This window comes from Dasypus novemcinctus, chromosome 12 (genome assembly GCF_030445035.2).
Source record: "Dasypus novemcinctus isolate mDasNov1 chromosome 12, mDasNov1.1.hap2, whole genome shotgun sequence".
Classification (NCBI taxonomy): Eukaryota; Metazoa; Chordata; class Mammalia; order Cingulata; family Dasypodidae; genus Dasypus; species Dasypus novemcinctus.
This window is the reverse complement of record NC_080684.1, coordinates 65751596-65770694: the sequence shown is the minus strand read 5'-3', so window position 1 is coordinate 65770694 and position 19099 is coordinate 65751596. Positions and strand designations below refer to the sequence as shown.

At 38.0% G+C, this 19099-nt stretch overlaps 1 protein-coding gene and 1 pseudogene across 4 annotated transcripts in view; one reads left to right on the top strand and one right to left on the bottom strand.

The window, feature by feature from the left end:
• Positions 1–5451, top strand: part of LOC139440202 (ubiquitin carboxyl-terminal hydrolase 8 pseudogene) — a 34825-nt pseudogene extending 29374 nt beyond the window's left edge.
• The window catches only part of TMTC2 (transmembrane O-mannosyltransferase targeting cadherins 2), a 456130-nt gene that overhangs the window by 374377 nt on the left and 62654 nt on the right, over positions 1–19099 (bottom strand). The window lies entirely within an intron of this gene.

The following is a 19099-nucleotide window of genomic DNA, read 5'->3' as shown; positions in this document are numbered from 1 at the left end:
CAGTAATAGCTGAGGGGCTTTTAAAGATTGAGATTTCTAAGAGTCTGCTTCAAGTTGTTGCTGTGTCACAGTACAAACCTCTCCCTTAACCTCAAACCTTCATCCAAGTCTATATATACTGGCATCAGTAGGGCTCTTCACTTCAGCCAAGCAGGTTCCAGGGGGTGGAAAAGTGACATAACAAGAGACCAAGGATTCTACAAAAGCAGAATCTTACAGTCAGTGACGGCTAGGAAAAAAGTTGTCTTCCAAGAATCTCTATACACACAGAGATTACAGAGAATTCTACCCTATGTGGGATATGAGGTCAAACTAAACTTATTTGAATCTCAAAGGCTTGGGTTACATGGATCTCTCTAATTAGCTATCTCCAATCTCACTGACACCACACTCATTCCAATCTTCCCTGCTCTGGAAATTCTCCTGCCAGATCTGCCTCTTGCCTCTTAACAACAAACCACTATCTATCTATGTATCTTTAAAAAAAGATAATAAAAAATTTTAATTAAAAATAAAAACCACTACCAAGCATGAGAACATGCCAGGAAAAATAAGCCCAATTATATTAGCATCTCCTTTAATATTCATTACAATGAAAAGGTTATTTGTTCTTTCCAAGGACAGAAAATGGAGATTCAGGGAAGTCAAGGAACTCGTTCAAGATCACATTGCTGCTAAGAAGTAATGATAAAAACTGAACTTATCTCAGACAAAACCTCATGATCCTTCCTGCTCACTCCATTACAATCTCAAGCTAGAATGTTCTTTTCTTGTAGGTGAAGGCTTAGCTTCTAATTGATTAATGAGAGCCATTGAAGGCGCTCATAAAAACCTTGTATGTAGTGCAAGGCAAGGCATAGTAAGGCATAATTTTAGGAGATGATTTCATATTCTCCTACAGCTAAGAAAACACATTCTTTAAATGAAAATCTGAGAATATTTATTCATTTTTCTGGTTTTAGACATTTGACTCTAAATAGAAATATACGGTCAAATAACCAGAAAGCTTACAAGAAGATGCTCAACCACAAATGTCTGCTTAGACATTCAACTAAATGAAAGTTTCTGAAAAGTGCTGACAAAACACCTTATTTATTTTTATTTTTAAAGGTTAATTTATTTGTTTCTACCCCCTCCCTGTTTTTGCGCTTCCTGTCTGTTTTGTGTGTCTATTCGCTGTGTGTTCTTCTGCATCTGCTTGTCTTCTCTTTAGGTGGCACCAGGAACTGAGTGAAGAGTGGGAGAAAGGCACTCAATCTCTTGTGCCACCTCAGCTACCTGGTCTGCTGTGTCTCTTACTGTCTCTCCTCTGTGTCTCTTTTTGTTGCATTGTCTTGCTGCACCAGCACTCCTGTGCAGGCCAGCACTCACTCCGCATGGGCCAGCACTCACTCTGCGTGAGCCAGCACACCATGCAGGCCAGCTTGCCTTCACCAGGAGGCCCCAGGAATCAAATCCTACATGGTGGATGGGAGCCCAACTGTTTGAGCCACATCCACTTCCCTTCCCTGACAATACACACTTTTTTTTTTAATTTATTTAATTCCCCTCCCCTCCCCCGGTTGTCTGTTTTCTGTGTCTTTTTGCTGCATCTTGTTTCTTTGTCCGCTTCTGTTGTCGTCAGCAGCACGGGAAGTGTGGGTGGTGCCATTCCTCGGCAGGCTGCACTCTCTTTCGCGCTGGGCGGCACTCCTTGCGGGTGCATTCCTTGTGCGTGGGGCTCCCCTATGCGGGGGACACCCCTGCGTCGCAGGGCACTCCTTGCGCACATCAGCACTGCACATGGGCCAGCTCCACATGGCTCAAGGAGGCCCGGGGTTTGAACCACGGACCTCCCATGTGGTAGACGGATGCCCTAACCACTGGGCCAAAGTCCGTTTCCCAACAATACACTTTAAAATAAAAATTTACCCACTTCTATAGAAGGCTGTATCTGGGCAGCAGGTTTAGAAGGAACTGATCCTTTCAGTAAGGGATAAGTAAAATCCAATGTGATAAACACCTCTTCATTCTTGCCTCATGTGGGTACAGTGACTTTAGCATTGGTTGTGACCTGGGGATAGCAAAGGAGGCAGTTTTCACAGCCTCTCTCTAAAACCAAAGGCTTGTTGTACAGGACAGTTTTACTTTCTTGCATGAAAAGTGCATATCTCAGACTCTGTAGAGTTTTTCAAGCTGTAAATCTTCTGCAGAACTAAACCAGTCAAGAATACCACATAAGCCACATTCCCTCTTTCTTCCACATCTTTAGAATCATCTGGGAGATTTGCTTCAATCCAACTAGCAGTGATTCCTGGACTGATGGCTTCTTTGGGAACACTGAGAGAATTTGAAAAATGGGAATCTTAATAATCTTACATTCTCTGAGCATCCATTATAATCAAGCTGATGTTTTTATCCATCATTGTTGTAAACAGTTCATTTGCTGTGATTGCTCCTCTCTTTATTGTCTCATTTTTTAAACTCATTTCACTATTGATCTTTTGGGTTTTGTCTTTGGAATTCAACACATTCTCCTAAGAACCTTTGGCCAACAGGCCACCATCCTCTCTTCCTGCTTCCAGTTCTTTCTGTTGCAGTTCTCTGCCTCCTGTCTGTCCTTTTCCTCAAGCTTTTACCAAAATTCAGCTTCTTCTTATCTGAGTTTAAGGCTTTCAGAGAGTCTTTTGGCTTCTTCAACAGCTTTTTGGACATTTGCAGGTCCAAGTACTGAAAGAAAATAGTCCTGCTATTGCTTGAAATCAGTCTTCTTTTGATAAGATTATAAACAGCCACATATTTCATATATAGGACATAGACCCTTTCCTCATCATGATGTAATCTGCTTTATTCTGCTGCCTTGAAGATCTTCAGGGCACTCTGTAGATATTCTTAGTGCTTATTTTCTCTGATTTGACGTCTGTCTTCTTACTGAAGTCTTTTAGTGAAGAACTGAAGTAAAGTTCTTTAGGAACTGAAGCCACAGCATGCATGATGAATAATCTTTACTCTTCCACTTTCACAACAGACAGTTTATATCATTAAAAGTAGCTTTTTCCATGGCACCAAGCATACTACATTAATGCCAGCCTCCTTGTCAAAGGTCAATCTCCCACCAACCCCATGAAGAATTAGCCTTTCACTAACCTGGCAGAAGCCAGCCCAGCTCATCCCCTTTCTTGATTGCTTCTAAATTTGCTGCCCAGATACAGCCTTCTCCTATAGAAGTGGATGAAAATATAGAATTGATAAATGATCGAGAGGAACATATGGTACCACTTAATAATATCAGCTCCAGTTGAACCAACGCTGCTGCTACAAATGATGTTTCACATATAATTCAACCACTGCCTATTATAAAGAATGTTCCACTGATTGATTGTACTAAAAAACCAGCAGTCCAACTGCCTGAAGATCATAGAGTAAATTCTGAAAGTTCAGACCATGCGCAGCAGTCGCCTCAGGAAGGAAAAGTTGTTCCTGATCGTTCCACCAAGTTAAGTATTTGCCCCAACAACTGCCATATTAAGAGATGAAGAAAAGGCTTGTATTCATGCAGAAACTGCTCTTCTAAGGGGGAAAAACAAACAAGAAAAAGAACTTGGGGAAAGGCAACAGAAAGAGGAACAGAAAGAGAAACTGAGAGGGAAGAACAAGAATAAAAAGCCAAAAAGAAACAAGAAGCAGATGAAAATGAAGTCTCAGAGAAGCAACAAAGACAAAAGAATAGAAAAAATAGAAAGTGAACAGGCCAATAAAGATGATAAAAGAGTCTTCAGCAAAGAGGAGCAAAGAAACAACAGGAATAAAAAGAAAGTAAAAATGAACATGAAACTACCAATTCCAAGAAATCTGGAAGATGGGGAAAGGGTGTCCAACACCAGAAGTGTAGAAGAGGTCAAGAGGAGATGTGTCCCATGCATTTGTGACAGGAGATTCAAGTTTAGGAAAGCCTGTTAAAATTAAAGGACATCCAGAAAGTAGAATTCTAAAAACAGGAATTCTTAGAATATACAGGATACCAAAAGAAATAAAGCTCGATGACAGCCTTTGAGAGCACGAAGCAGAAAAATAGAGAGGACTATACCAGGACTGCCTTCAGGATGGGCCAAGTTTCTTGACCCAACCACTGGAACTTTTCATTATTATCATTTGCCCACCAACAATGTCATACCTCTACCAGAAATGGCTCTTCATCTACACCTCCTTCCACTCCTCCAACTCATGAAGTTAAGCCACAGATTCCTGCTAAGCAGGATAGGGAACCTTCCAAACTGAAGTGCTCCTACTTCTCCTCAGACATAACCCAGGCTATTCGAGAGGAAGAGAAGAGGAAGCCAATCTGTTTACCAACAGATAATTGGTAAAACAAGCCAATGTGCATCCCTAAAGCTGAAATCTCATGGCTTTCTCAGATTCACAGACTCAATTCTGTTTTGGAGGATCTGACCGGCTCCCAACGGGCTTTGTAATTTAAGAAATACTTGTTACATAAACAGTACTACAGTACCTATGTAATACTCCACATTTGGAGGATTATCAACTGAAATTGTTATCAAGATGTTATTAATAGGTCAAATTTGTTGGGGCATAAAGGAAAAGTGGCAAAAGAATTTGGTAAAATTATGAAAGCCCTATGGACAGGGCAATATAGGTATATCAGTCCCAAAGACTTTCAAATCACCACTGGGAAGATCAAAGATCAGTTCACAGGATAAAGCCAGCAAGATTCATAAGAACTTTTCTATCCCTAAAAGACGGTCTCCATGAAGATCTAAATAAAGCTGATAATCAGAAGAAACATAAAGAAAAAAATAAAGGTCATCTTGATGACTTTAAAGTGGTGGAACATGCCTGGCAGAAACACAAGCAGCTCAAATAATCTATTATTGTTGTACTTTTTCAGGGTCAATTTAAATCCACAGTATAGTATCTCGCATGTTACAAAAAGTCTAGGACATTTGAGGCCTTCATGTATTTGTCTCTACCACTAGCATCAACAAGTAAATCTATGTTACAGGATTGCCTTAGATTATTTCCAAAGAAGAAAAACACAGAGATAACAACAGATTTTACTGCAGTTATTGCAGAACTCAACAGGATTCTCTAAAAAAGATAGAAATTTTGAAGTTGCCACCTGTGCTTTGTACATCTGAAACATTTTTCCTATGATGGAAGATGGAAGCAAAAATTACAGACCTCTGTGGACTTCCCATTAGAAAATCCTGACTTGCTGCAGTATATTGTCAGTCCAAAGAACAAACTGAAAAATACATAACCCGTTTTCTGCTTCAAATCACTACAGTGGGTTGGATGGAGACCACTGCACTGCCTATTGTAAAACTAGCAAGACAGTGGTGGTTTAAATTTGATGATCATGAAGTTTCTGATATTCCCATTTCTTCTGTGAAATCATCAGCTACTCATATCCTCTTTTATACTGGACCATGAGCAACTGATGTAGCCACATAAGGAGAAATAGGCATAGCAGCACAGCTCTTCAATTGCTTAAACATATTAGATATCTTTAACTGGCCACTTAGAAGAATTCCAGGACAGTGAGTAAAGTGAGTAGTGTGTTACTACATATATTTTATTTTGTTTTTTTAAAAGATTTATTTATTTATTTATTTCCCCTTCCCCTGCCCCAGTTGTCTGTTCTCTGTGTCTATTTGCTGCATGTTCTTTTTGTCCGCTTCTGTTGTTGTCAGCGGCACAGGAATCTGTGTTTCTTTTTGTTGCGTCATCTTGTTGTGTCAGCTCTCCACGTGTGCGGCACCATTCCTGGGCAGGCTGTACTTTCTTTCGCGCTGGGCAGCTCTCCGTATGGGGCACCCTCCTTGTGCATGGGGCCCCCCTATGCAGGGGACACCCCTGCATGGCATGGCACTCCTTGAGCATATCAGCACTGCACATGGGCCAGCTCCACACGGGTAAAGGAGGCCCGGGATTTGAACCGCAGACCTCCCATATGGTAGACGAACGCCCTAACCACTGGGCCAAGTCTGCTTCCCCTACATATATTTTAGATCGGTGTTCTTATCAAAAACCAACTAACAATATCTAACAAGTATTGCAGTAAGAATGACTTACAGGGAACTTTTATTTCAAAACAATATTTTTTAGCCTGCCCCCAAATTAAAGTAATTTTCTAGTTAAGGATTATTATTCTACTGGTCTAAAATCCATTATATCCTTTATTCTCCTTTTCACTGTTAGGGTCTTTTCACATTTCTAAATCCCAGCTTGACCTACTCTGAATACTCTAGAATGATGTAAAGCAGATTGGAATATATGTGTACATATTTATTGCACACTTACACATCAAATCGATGTACACAGTATATGATGTGGTCCTTTTGTGATGCCTAGAACTCAGAGTATTGCTTTTTCTTTGCCTCCTCTGAGTAACTACAGTGCTTTCTTAGGGAAATGACAGGGCAAAGGTATTTTTCTGTTGGCTCTGGGGTGTATCTGTGCACTAAATCTTTATTCAAAAAAAAATGAAAACTTTTCTTTAATTTTTTTAAAATGAGAATGTCATTTCCTCCTACATTAAAACCCAAAAAAATTAAATAGAAATGAAAATAATCCCAACCATTTACCTTATTCAAATTTTTTACTTCCCATATTTATATGATTACTTTATTTGTCTAATCCTGAGACCTGACTTTGACAGAATAGTACAAATTGAACAACCAAGAAATTAAAAATGGGAAAAAGAAAATGGCATTTAAAAAAACCATAAAACAATATAAAGCAATATAGTAGTACCACAATTCATACAATAATGGTTTTAGACATATTTGTGTAAAAATCTAGATACTGAGATAACCCAAAATCTGTTGAAATAATATTGTTTGCATTTAGCCTAAAAGCGTAACAAAAGTTTAAACAAGTTCACATTTATAAAAATCAATTTATCCATCAAATCCCAGGTATTAACCAATGAGCATTAATCTATCTGAGCAGGAATTCAGATGGATATTTACAGTTTATGAACTAGCCTTTGGCAGTCCTCTATAAAACGGTATAGCTGCTATTACAAGAGCTTGGAAAAACTATCAATTACTTCTTTCAGTTTTACATACACAGCTTTTTGTGATGAAAGAGACAAACCCAGATTTTAAAATTATTATTACTAAAGTTATCACTTTGGTACTATATCAATAAATATATATCAATCAAATCCTAGACTTTTGCTAGAAGGCATGGCCTAGAACTCAACACTTACATATTAGTCAGATCAGACAGCTACTAAATAACCCCATGGAATCAAGACCTCAAATTTACAGCATATCCTTCTCATATAAAAGTGCTTTTGTATCATTTTTAGGACCTTTTCCAGAAAGAACAAAGTGTTCAAAATTTGCATTTAGAAGGTTCTCTCTCTTTTAGGATAAGTATTAGACAAGCTATTTGGAGAAGAAAAATTATTTTAAATTCTTAAGACAGATTCTTGGATATTTTACATAAGTTTGAGTATTAGCCATCGCCCAACACATTCCTTTAAAGAAGGCAATTTTAATATGAACCAAGGGCACTGAGACATGTCCTCTCAATATAAATGCTTCAAAAATATATGATTAATTTGCTTCATAAAGCTGGGTTCTCAACAGTGATAACAATAATATTACACACTTTACCTTGCATAACACTTTATAATGGAAAAAAACTTCCCCATATTCTATTTCATTGAATTGATATAAAGTCTTAGAAGCAAGGCATCCCTACTTAATCAATGATGAAAATATGTTCAGAGATAAAGATCACATGAAAATTAAGAGATGGAGCCCTATCTAGATCCCAATTCATGATACCCAAAATCCAGTGTTCTTTTCTTGTAGCTACAATACCTTCTATGGTGATGCTTATACAAAATGGTGATTTATGTCTCTCAAGTCACATTCATGTTAAATGTTTATTTGGTGGGATCTTTTACTGGAAAATATCTTTACATCAAACAATACCCACAGTAACCTGATTTTACTTCATGATATTTTTAGGGTTTTTGTCATTGTACAAGTCTATTCTTACCACAGGAGACAATATAGCTTGGTTTTAAATAGTGGTTTGAATGAAAAATTATTCTAGAGCTTTATTTTCAGATCAGTGGTATTATTTATAGGTCATACATCTAAACTTCTATGGTACACTTATAATAATGAATGCTGTTGTAGATACTTTTATAAAATTTATCATTTTAGAACTAGGATCTATGCCTAGAAATGAAACTGCACAAACAGCATTACAAGTTATGCCAAGTTGGGCGGCAGACTTGGCCCAGTGGTTAGGGCGTCCATCTACCACATGGGAGGTCCACAGTTCAAACCCCGGCCCTCCTTGTCCCGTGTGGAGCTGGCCCATGCACAGCGCTGATGCATGAAAGGAGTGCCATGCCACGCAGGGGTGTCCCCGCACAGGGGAGCCCCACACGCAAGGAGTGCGCCCAGTAAGGAGAGCCGCCCAGTGCAAAAGAAAGGCACACACGGAGAGCTGACACAACAAGATGACGCAACAACAACAACAACAAAAAAACAAGTTATGCCAAGTTGTTTTTCACAGCTTTATATCAATTTACATGCACATGTTATAGCAGAATATTATATAGCAGCATTAATGAACAGTCTAGAAGTATAGGTCACAACATGGATGAATCCTCAAAACATAATATTGAGTTGGAAAAAGCAAATGATGTAAGGCTTTCTACAATTCAATATCATTTTTATCAAACTCAAAACCAGACAAATCTGAGTATACTACAAATACATGGTAAAACTTATTTTAAAAGGCAGGGGAATATTAAGATGTCATTTCGGGAAGCAGACATGGTTCAGCTGATAGAGTGTCTGCCTACCATATGGAGTGTCCAGGGGTTGAGCTCCAGGGTCTCATGACCCATGTAGTGAGCTGGCCCATGCACAGTGCTGCCGCGCGCAAGGAATGCCATGCCACACAGGGGCGCCCCCGCGTAGGGATGCCCCACGCGCAAGGAGTGAACCTCTCAAGGAGAGCCACCCTGTGCAAAAAAAGTGCAGTCTGCCCAGGAGTGGCACCACACACATGGACAGCTGATGCAGCAAGATGACGCAATAAAAAAAGCAACCTGTGCCATATGACAATGCAAGCAGACACAGAAGAACACACAGCAAACGGACATAGAGAGCAGACAACAGGGGGGAAAAGGAGCAAAATAAATTAAAAAAAAAAAAAGATGTCATTTCTTCCCATCTTGATACATAAATTCAGTGCAATCAATATCCCAGCAAGTTATTTTGCATGTATCAACAAACTGATTCTAAAAATTTATATGGAATGGCAAAAGAAACAGAATAGTGAACCCTGAAAACAACAAAGTTGGAAGACTGACATTACCCAACATCAAGACTATAATGATCAGTGCAGTGTGGTATTGGTAAAAAGACTAACAGATCAATAAAACAAAGTACAGAGCCAGAAATAAACACACACAATTATAGTCAAGCAATCTTTGACAAAGGTGCAAAGGCATTCATTCACTGGAGGAAAAAGACTTCTTTAAAAAAATGGTGCTAGAACTAGACATTCACATGAAAAAGATGAATCTAGACACAGATTTTACATCTTTAACAAAATTAACTCAAAATAGATCATGGAACTAAATATAAAATGCAAAAGTATGAAATATCTAGAAGGTAATAGGAGAAAAATTTATGAGACCTTGGGTGTGGCAATGACTTCTTAGAAATAATCACAAAAGCATGATCCATGAAATAAAAAGTGACGTTAAATTTCATTAAAATGAAAAACTTTTGCTCTGTGAAGGATATTGGTAAGAGAATTGAAAGGCAAACAACAGACTGGTAAAAATCCTTACAAAACACATATCTGAGAAATGACTTGTATCTAAAATATACAAAGAACTCAAAACTCAGTAAGAAAACAAACCATTTTTTTTTTAATGAGCAAAAGAACTATAAAGACACCTTAAAGAAGGAAGATGCAGAGATGGCAAATAAGCATATGAAAAAATGTGCAACATTATATGCCATTAGGGAATTGCAAATTAAAATAACAATGTGATACCACTATATACCTACTAGAATGGCTAGAATCGAAAACACCAAGGAAGAGCAAATGTGGGCAAAGATGTGGAACAACAGAAATGTGGAGCAACAGGAATCCTCATTCATTGCTGGTAGGAAAATAACGCGGTCTGGTCACTTGGAAGACAGTGTGGCATTTTCTTATAAAGCTAACCATTGGCTTACCATATGATCCAGCAATTGTGCTCCTAGGTATTTGTTGAAAGGAGTTGAAAACTTATGTTCATATGAAAACCTGCACATAAATATTTACAGCAGCTTTATTAACAATTGCCAAAAATTGGAAGCAACCAAGATGTCCTTCCAAAAGTGAATGGATAATAAACAAACTGTGGCACATTCAAACAATGGAATGCTATTCAGTGATAAAATGAAATGAATTATCAAACCACAAAAAACATGGAGAAACCTTAAATGCATATTGCTAAAGTAAAAGAGGCCAAAGAGGCCAGACTGAAAATACTACGCACTGTATCATCCCAACTATATGACATTCTAGAAAAGGTAAAACTACAGAGACAAGAAAAATCAATTTTGACCATGGGATCAGTGGGGAAAGAAGGTAGATGAACAAATGGAACACAGGGCACTTTTAGGGTAGTGAAAAAATTCTGTATGATACTATAATGGTGAGTACATGACATTATGCATTTTTCAAGGCCCACAGAACTACACAACACAAAGAGCAAACCTGATGAAAACTAGTTACTAATAATGTATCATTATTGATGCATCAATAGTAACACATTTACCACACTAATGCAAAATGTTAATTGGGGAAACTACATGTGTCGAGGGGGGAATATTAATATGGGAACTCTGTACGTTTTGGGCAATTTTTCCATAAACCTAAAACTGTTCTAAAAATAAAGAGCATTATATTTTAAAAAGCAAAGAAAGAGTAAACACGAAATTCTGGATAGTAGTTTTCCCAGGTAGAGGCAGAAATACACAATTTGGTAAAAACACACCAAAATTTTGCACTTCATATCTTCTTTTACAAGTAATATAAAATTTGCATTTTAAAGGTGATAATAGCACCCTAAAAAAAGGTCTTACTTTAACATTTAACTTGCAGCAAAATCTTAAAAAACATAACTTCTGCTAAAATAATCAACAGTTTTATCTTCCCAAGAGTCTCATCTAATCTTTCCGTATTTCAATCATACTACTTTGAAAATCTCTCTTTTTTTTTTTTTTTTTTTTTAAAGATTTATTTATTTATTTAATTTCCCCCCCCCCCCTCCCCTGGTTGTCTGTTCTTGGTGTCTATTTGCTGCGTCTTGTTTCTTTGTCCGCTTCTGTTGTCGTCAGCGGCACGGGAAGTGTGGGCGGCGCCATTCCTGGGCAGGCTGCTCTTTCTTTTCACGCTGGGCGGCTTTCCTCACAGGCGCACTCCTTTGCGCGTGGGGCTCCCCCACACGGGGGACACCCCTGCGTGGCAGGGCACTCCTTGCGCGCATCAGCACTGCGCATGGCCAGCTCCACACGGGTCAAGGAGGCCCGGGGTTTGAACCGCGGACCTCCCATATGGTAGACGGACGCCCTAACCGCTGGGCCAAAGTCCGTTTCCCTGAAAATCTCTCTTGTTATCATCCATGTGATAATTGCCTGATCCAATCTTACCATTCACCCATTTGTCTTTTCAGTTTTGTGTGTTATCTCTGATCTCACTGAGTCACTTCCAATGACTTGTGGAATCCTGCATCCTTTACAGGATGGGCATTTTTACTGTGCATTTTGTTCTGCATGTGTATGTGTTTTTGATATTGGGACAGTGTGAATTTTCTGAATCCCAGAAATTATTATTTTTTAACTAATCCATTCCTATGGGTGTGAGGCCCTCTGATTGCATTAGATACTGTTAAGGGACCTTGCTTAGATCACCTGATTAGACTGCTTTTGATTGGGTTAACTTGGTGAGGTATGACTTACGTTGGATCTCTACCCTCTTGCTGGGTCCTATATAAACTGAGAACACAGAGAGAGAGATACAGAAAAAAGGAGCTCTTGCCATTTTGACTTGGCCATGTAAAAGCAAGGACTCCAGGTTCACCTACAGCTGCAGAAAGACAGAGAAGCCCAAAGAGGCTCAAGGGTAGATGCCTGATCGTCCATAGCTGAGCTCAAGGAGAAAGGAGAGAAAGACGGGTAGGCCCACCATCTTGCCTCACCATGTAGCAGGACTCCAGGATCTGCTAGCAGCTGACTTTTGGTGAGAAAGCATTTCTGATGATGCCTTGATTTGGATATTTTTGCAGCCTCAGAACTGTAAGATTTTCCCATAATAAAATTCCCATTATAAAAGGCAACCCATTTCTGGTACTTTGCATGGGTAGCCCTTTGGCAATCTAAGAGATGTTCACAGAAGACAGCAAAAGACTAATCAACAGTTGCCAATGAGAAAGGATAGATGATAGCATTAAGCAGAGTGGAATGCTTGAGTAATAATTAACAAGTCATTAGTAAATATTTTGTTTTTTAAGAACAATCTCACAACTGCAGGAAATGCGATAATAAACATCGTAAAAGTGGGAATCCAAAACTTTCTAGCTTTATGTCAGTAAGGACGTTTTCTAATCTAAATAAAGAACCACAACTTACTCTTCAATGAACTGAAAGGAACATTAACAGACTATTGGACTCTCAAAATTGTTAGGAAGACAAGCAATTTACATGAAAAACTCTTTGTAAACTCTTAAATACATTTAAATAAATAATTTAAAGAGATTTAACTGACAAGCAAATTCCAAGAGAAAGCAGTTCCACAAATTAAGTAATATTTATTTCAGCTAGAACCAAATGAAAAAGCACACCATGAGAAATAAGAGAAAAATGCTTCACTATGTCCTAAAGATCGCTGAAGGAGGCTCTCATTTGCTTCCTAATAGTTTCGCAGTGGATTTACCTAAACTGCAAGCTCTTTGACTACGTTTTAAAAAGGATCCACTTTCCTTCAACTTTAAAGGAAGATATCTATTAAAGTTAAGGCCATCTGCACACTCTAAGCCATGTCAAAACTAAGAATATTTAGAGTTTGTGATGTGTTTTTCTTTTTATTCCTGGAAAATGGGTTTTTGTTTTAGAAAAAAGAACCTGAACTAAAAAACATAAGAGATTTCAAGTACTTCTAAAGCAGCAATAATATTTATTATGACCTCTAATTCACTGATTCAAATTTTCTTCATAGGGGAAAAAAAGACCTTCAGGGCAGAGAGCTCAGTTGGAGTCATTTCAGCTAGTCCTACTGTAGCAGTGTGATATTTGGATTGGTTGCTGCCCATCTGTGTATAGAGCCAGTAGAGCCATCACTTTTACTATGTGGTGGATTCCCTCCAAAAAAGTAAATTCAGCTAGACCAAAGGAAAATGCTATAAAAATCGACACATGCCTCCACACTCAATGGAGTTGGTGATTATTGCTACATAATTCCCAAAAGCCAAATATCTCCAGGTTCTCAATTTGCTTGCTTTGTTTATATCCGATCACTGTTCAGGATACTATGCTGACATTAATTATTCAAAGGCAGGAAGGAGGTCTGTATATTCCTTTGTCCCATGCTGGGACCAAATCTGGAAGTAGTAATAACGCCAAGCAGCGAGGCCACATCAGTAAGGTAAAACCTTCATGTGGCTTTATTGGCAGAATCATGGCTCCAAACATACCCAAGCTCTTCTTTTGTCAAGAAAATGTATGCTTCCCCTTCAGCTCTTTGACATAGACCATAATAACCCTGCTACTCTGCTAATCCCCCTCTGTCCTTGGAAATGTCTTATATACCTCAAAGTCCTGAAGTTCCTACACGGGGAAAAATTTAAAACATTATAAATGGGAGGGGCATCAGGGACAAGAGTTGTTTATTTTGTTTTGCAGAAAAATTAAATTATCTGACCAAATTTAAAAATCAGTGGTACACATGCTAAAGTTACCTTTGGGGGTAAAGACAGAACCAACATTAAACTAATAAACAGTGTGTCAATCAGTTCTATTCCAGTTACAAGTGACAGAACCAACTCAAAATTGGTTTATACAGAAATGGAGAGGTCACTGGCTCACATAAACTAATCAGATATTCAGAGACTAGGTTTTTAGGATTCTTCATCTCCAGCTCTGAGCTATGCCTTCTTCTCAGGAATGATGGTAGCAAGAGATCTACACCAACACCAAGCTATCTTGTTCACTACTGAGAATCCGGGGGGCGGGGGGCGGGGGGGGAAGGGGGGGGGTTGCCTTACCGATAATCATAATAAAAGTTCTTGGAATTGAGTCTCATATGCCCATTTTGGTTATTTGGCTATTGATTAATCACTGTGGCCAGGAGATGGGGTCCTTTATCTACTGTGACAAGCAGAGGGGTGGGAGCAGCCCCTCCTGAACTACAAAGATTGATAATATAGGACGGAGTTCCAGATATGTAAGGAGAAGAAAAGGGGAATGATGCTGGGAGGATACAAACCCAACAAATATCCATCACTATCAGTTAATGCTCCATATCTTAGAAGAAACAAGAAACAAATGGTTGCCAAATGAGAAAGGCAACGCAATTTTCAATTCAGAGGTGTGTGTGGCACAGTGCAATGGAGAGATTTAGCCCCCATCTTTCAGATCAGACATAATGAGCAGCCTGAATCACCTGTCCACTGCCTCCTTCTCTAACAGGGTCCCAGTAGTCAGAATCTAAATTACAATTGTCTACAACACTGATGAATCTGAAGAACGTTTCCCTCAAGGCGACTGTGAGTTGGAACATTGGCAGGCACTCCGAAACAATAGTATATAGATGAACTTTGATTATAATCTCTATTTCAAGGGAGCCTTGATTTGTGAATGCTTACAGATAGCACTTGGAAAATAATTACACCTTGCAAAGATCTCTTTCTATGAAGCTTTCTGTAGCTCATTTAACCCACCCTCAAACACTGCTGTTCACAAGAGATGAGTGCAGTTGTAACGCAATTGGAGAAAATCAAATAAAAAAAAAATTCCAGGGCACATAAATTCAGGAGTGCTTATTCACATTCCAAAATGATACATTATTGCATGAACTGACATAGCTAAAGAACTTTTAAAAAGAAAGCACCTCTAGTACAAACCAAATGTTTAATTTACAGAATTTTCTATAAATAATCAGAGCATAAAAAATATACTAAGGGCTGTCTACTTAAAATACAAAGTTTCTAAGCCCTAAAACCTCAGGAGCTTATAATTTTTATTTTTTGTTTTTTTTTTAAGATTTTCTTTTCTCTCCCCTTCCTCTCCCCACCCCCAGTTGTCTGCTCTCTGTGTCCATTTGCTGTGTGTTCTTCTATGACCACTTCTATCCTTATCAGCAGCACCAGGAATCTGTGTTTCTTTTTGTTGCATCATCTTGTTGTGTCAGCTCTCTGTGTGTGCAGTGCCATTCCTGGGCAGGCTGCGCACTGCAGGCTGCACATGTGGCAGGCCGACGCCCTATCCATTAGGCCAAGTCTGCTTCCCTTTTGTTTGTTTTAGTAACAGTTTTCCTAACAGTGAATTAAACTACTGGTGAGAAAAATCAATAACTGAATATTTGTTTCTAGCAGCCACTAAGAAAGAAGTCCTGATATTAAAATGATGCAATCACTCTTAATTATTAGTCTCTAAAAATGTCTTAACTTCTTGATCTTCTCTCAACTTATTTCCAATAAACAAAAGGTAGAATAATGGAAATGTTAAAGCAGATGTCATGTCTTTGGTTATCCTCAGAAAAGCAGGTGAACTCCCAAGCACAAACCTCAAGTCCTTGTTTCTAGTGACATCTCCATTGTCCCTTAGAGACATGACTGTGGAATCCCAGAACGTCCTAAGGCCTGATGAAACATAACCTGCTAAGATGTCCTCAAGAATCCACTCAATGAAAGCCCCAATTCCCATCAAGTTTTTCTATTTAATATAGTACACTTTAATTTCCCCCTTACTGTCTTCAGACAGCCAAACACTTTCATGGCCATAAGACACAGGCTGACACTTGCAATCAATTAACTTTTGTATCAAAAACTAGAAATGCGCTTTGAAAATTTCAACAACTTTACACCCTAATCAATGGGTCTCCCAGAGAACTTATCATGCCTTTGGCTATCTCATGAGAGATATACAAATTTTAGAAATTTTAAGTAAAGTTTTTCATGCCTTTTTTTGAAAGAAATTAGTTTTTGAAGTTCTCTTTTTTTATGGATTCTTCCCAACTCAGCAAACACAAGTGAATAACTATTTTCCTAATCAATTTTCCCCAGTTAAAACTATTAATCCACCCAACAATTTTAAACCCTGGTCACTGAAAAACTAGTTGGTAGTAAATACTGGTTATTAAAACATAGTGTTTACTTTTTTTTTAATTAGAGAAGTCATGAGTTTACTGAAAAAAATCATACATAAAATACAGGATTGCCATATACCATTCTATTATTAACACCTCGCATCAGTATAGTGTGTTACAGCTGACAACAAGCACATTTTTATAACTGCATAGTATTTTAATTTTAACTTCAGTCCTTCACACAGTAAAACCATAAATGAGAAAACTTTTTAAAGAATGTTTACACATGGTCGGTTATTTTGCTTTTACCAAAATCCTTATTATATTAAAAAGAATTTTTAAAGACATTTGGTTTTTAACTAGTGCAGCAGTTTGATATGGTTTATGAATTCCAAAAATAGGTATTGGATTATGTTTGTAAATTGGTCTGTCCCTCTGGGCATATTAGAGTATATTGGACTCAGAGGTTTTGCCTTTACTTGATTAAATGATGATTTAAGGCTTTGATAGGGCATCCTCAGTAGGATGTTGAGTCCCCACTCCCTAGGTGAGCAGGGACTCACAGAGAAACTGCACTGCAGAAAAGGGACTTGTAGTTTGGATGTTAGAGTTTTGATGGAGTCTTGAGCTAGAGCCCAGGAAGTAAGCACAAAGAGGAACTTGGTTGTGAGGAAAGAGAGAAGCCCCCAGGAAGAGAAACAAACTGTTTACCTAATAGTCTACAGCTGGCCTTGTGGAGAGAGGCAAAGCCTAGAGAGCCTCATAGTCTATAGCTGACCTTGTGGAGGAAACAGAGGAGCTGAGCCCAGAGAGACATGCACCCCAGGAAGAGAGGAACCCAGGAAGCCTGAATCTTGGCAGACATCAGCAGCCATCTTACTCCAACACTGGCAAAAGACTTTGGTAAGGGAAGTAACTTATGCTTTATGGCCTGGTAACTATAAGCTTCTACTCCAAATAAATACCCTTCATAAAAGCCAACAGATTTCTGGTATTTTGCATCAGCACCCCTTTGGCTGACTAATATAGCTAGTGAACTGTCATGACAATACCAAGCTGCAGAAATAAATGATTAACTTCCTTTTTATAACTTAAAATAATTAAAGAAATAAATTTCACACAATTAATCTGTAGAGAATTACTTGGCTCCTAAGTACAGAAGAGCAAGACTGATGAGTAGAAAAGATGAGCAGCATCCAGGACCTCTCATATATCTGGTATCTGCCCAAATGCTTCTTCAATGGAAACGAAGTCATGAGGTCAACAAGGTATATGCCTCTATCTTGTTGGCTTAAAAGCATAGCATTCATTTGAAAAGATGATAAAAAAGACCCAGAGAAAGAAATTCTCTGTAGCAGCCCGAGGACAGCAGGGACAACTAATCCAGGTGACCTGTGGGTAGGTGCCTAATTGAAAGCAAGGCAGACACACCTTATGTGAAACATTTCAGAGCAAGCTGTATCACTCCACAGCACAACTGAGTGTTGAGGTAGAAAGAAGACAGAGGAGATGTGACTGTGACTTAATATAATTCTAAAATTACTCCCCAAAAGTCTTAGATATTATTTATGAAGTTCATTACTCCTATGAAACAATGTCTTAATATAGCATTTGTTATTTTTAAAGTCCTATATCCAAGATGTTTACTCATATCTACTGAGTATTCAGTGATGTTATGGAGTTCTATATGCCTAATTAAAACTTTTAATTTGCCAGATGCAGTGGTTGGTCTTTATAAGTTCTCTAAATCAATTTACCAAGAGTAGCTGGATGGCTGCTCACTTATGTCCTCAACAATAAACACAGCCCACATACGAGTACCTCAGTAGAAGTCCAGCCATGAGATTCTCACAACCAACTAGAGAGTTAAAAAAAAAACTGAAGTTCCCAATGGATGAATGAACTAAGGATAAAAATACAGTCATCAGAGTGGTATATCTAATAAATAACTGTTCAGAAAAATATCTAACATCACCTAAAACACAGCTTGCAACTTAAAATGGAGTGTCATTTTTCCCCTACTAATTTGCAATACTTTTGAAAAATAATAGGCGATAATATTGATCAGAAGAAAGTGCATGTGCACAGTGTTCTGGAGGCAGTGTAAATTGGTGCAATCCTTTTTGAAATACCTTGGCATACCATTCACCTTTTAACATAAAGCTGTCTAACTGGAGGCAACCTAAGTAAGTAAAAAGTATTTAAGATTCCACAAAACATATTTTAATTGCCAATATTTTTCTAAAAAGAAAAGATAAAATCATTAAGAATTAGTAATAGCGGGAGCCTCTATCAATAAATTTTGAAAATCCAAACTTTAATTATACATATTTTATGAAATAGCAAACATTGGCAAAATTGGTGAACTATACTTTCAATTTTACCTTTTTAAAAAGATAAGTTTATAACATTAAGAAAAAAATAACTATCACAGAACTTTAAAATAGTCATATATATGTTAATATATTCATATATTCTCCATAAACAAGCAACACTGACATTATCCATGATTTCTTCAATTTCAGACACCTCTAAATCTCATGGTTTTTCCCTTAAGAGATGATTTACTACAGTTTCAAAATTGTTCAATGTATCTTTACTCTATATTCTTTAAGAAACCTGTGTTTATATATCACTCTGCCTCAGAATGTAACATCATCCCAGAAATTTGTTAACAAAAAATAGTAATAACATTCAGGGTACATGGGTTAAGACTACAGGCTCTGAAGTCACATTTGCCCGGGTTCAAATCCCAGCT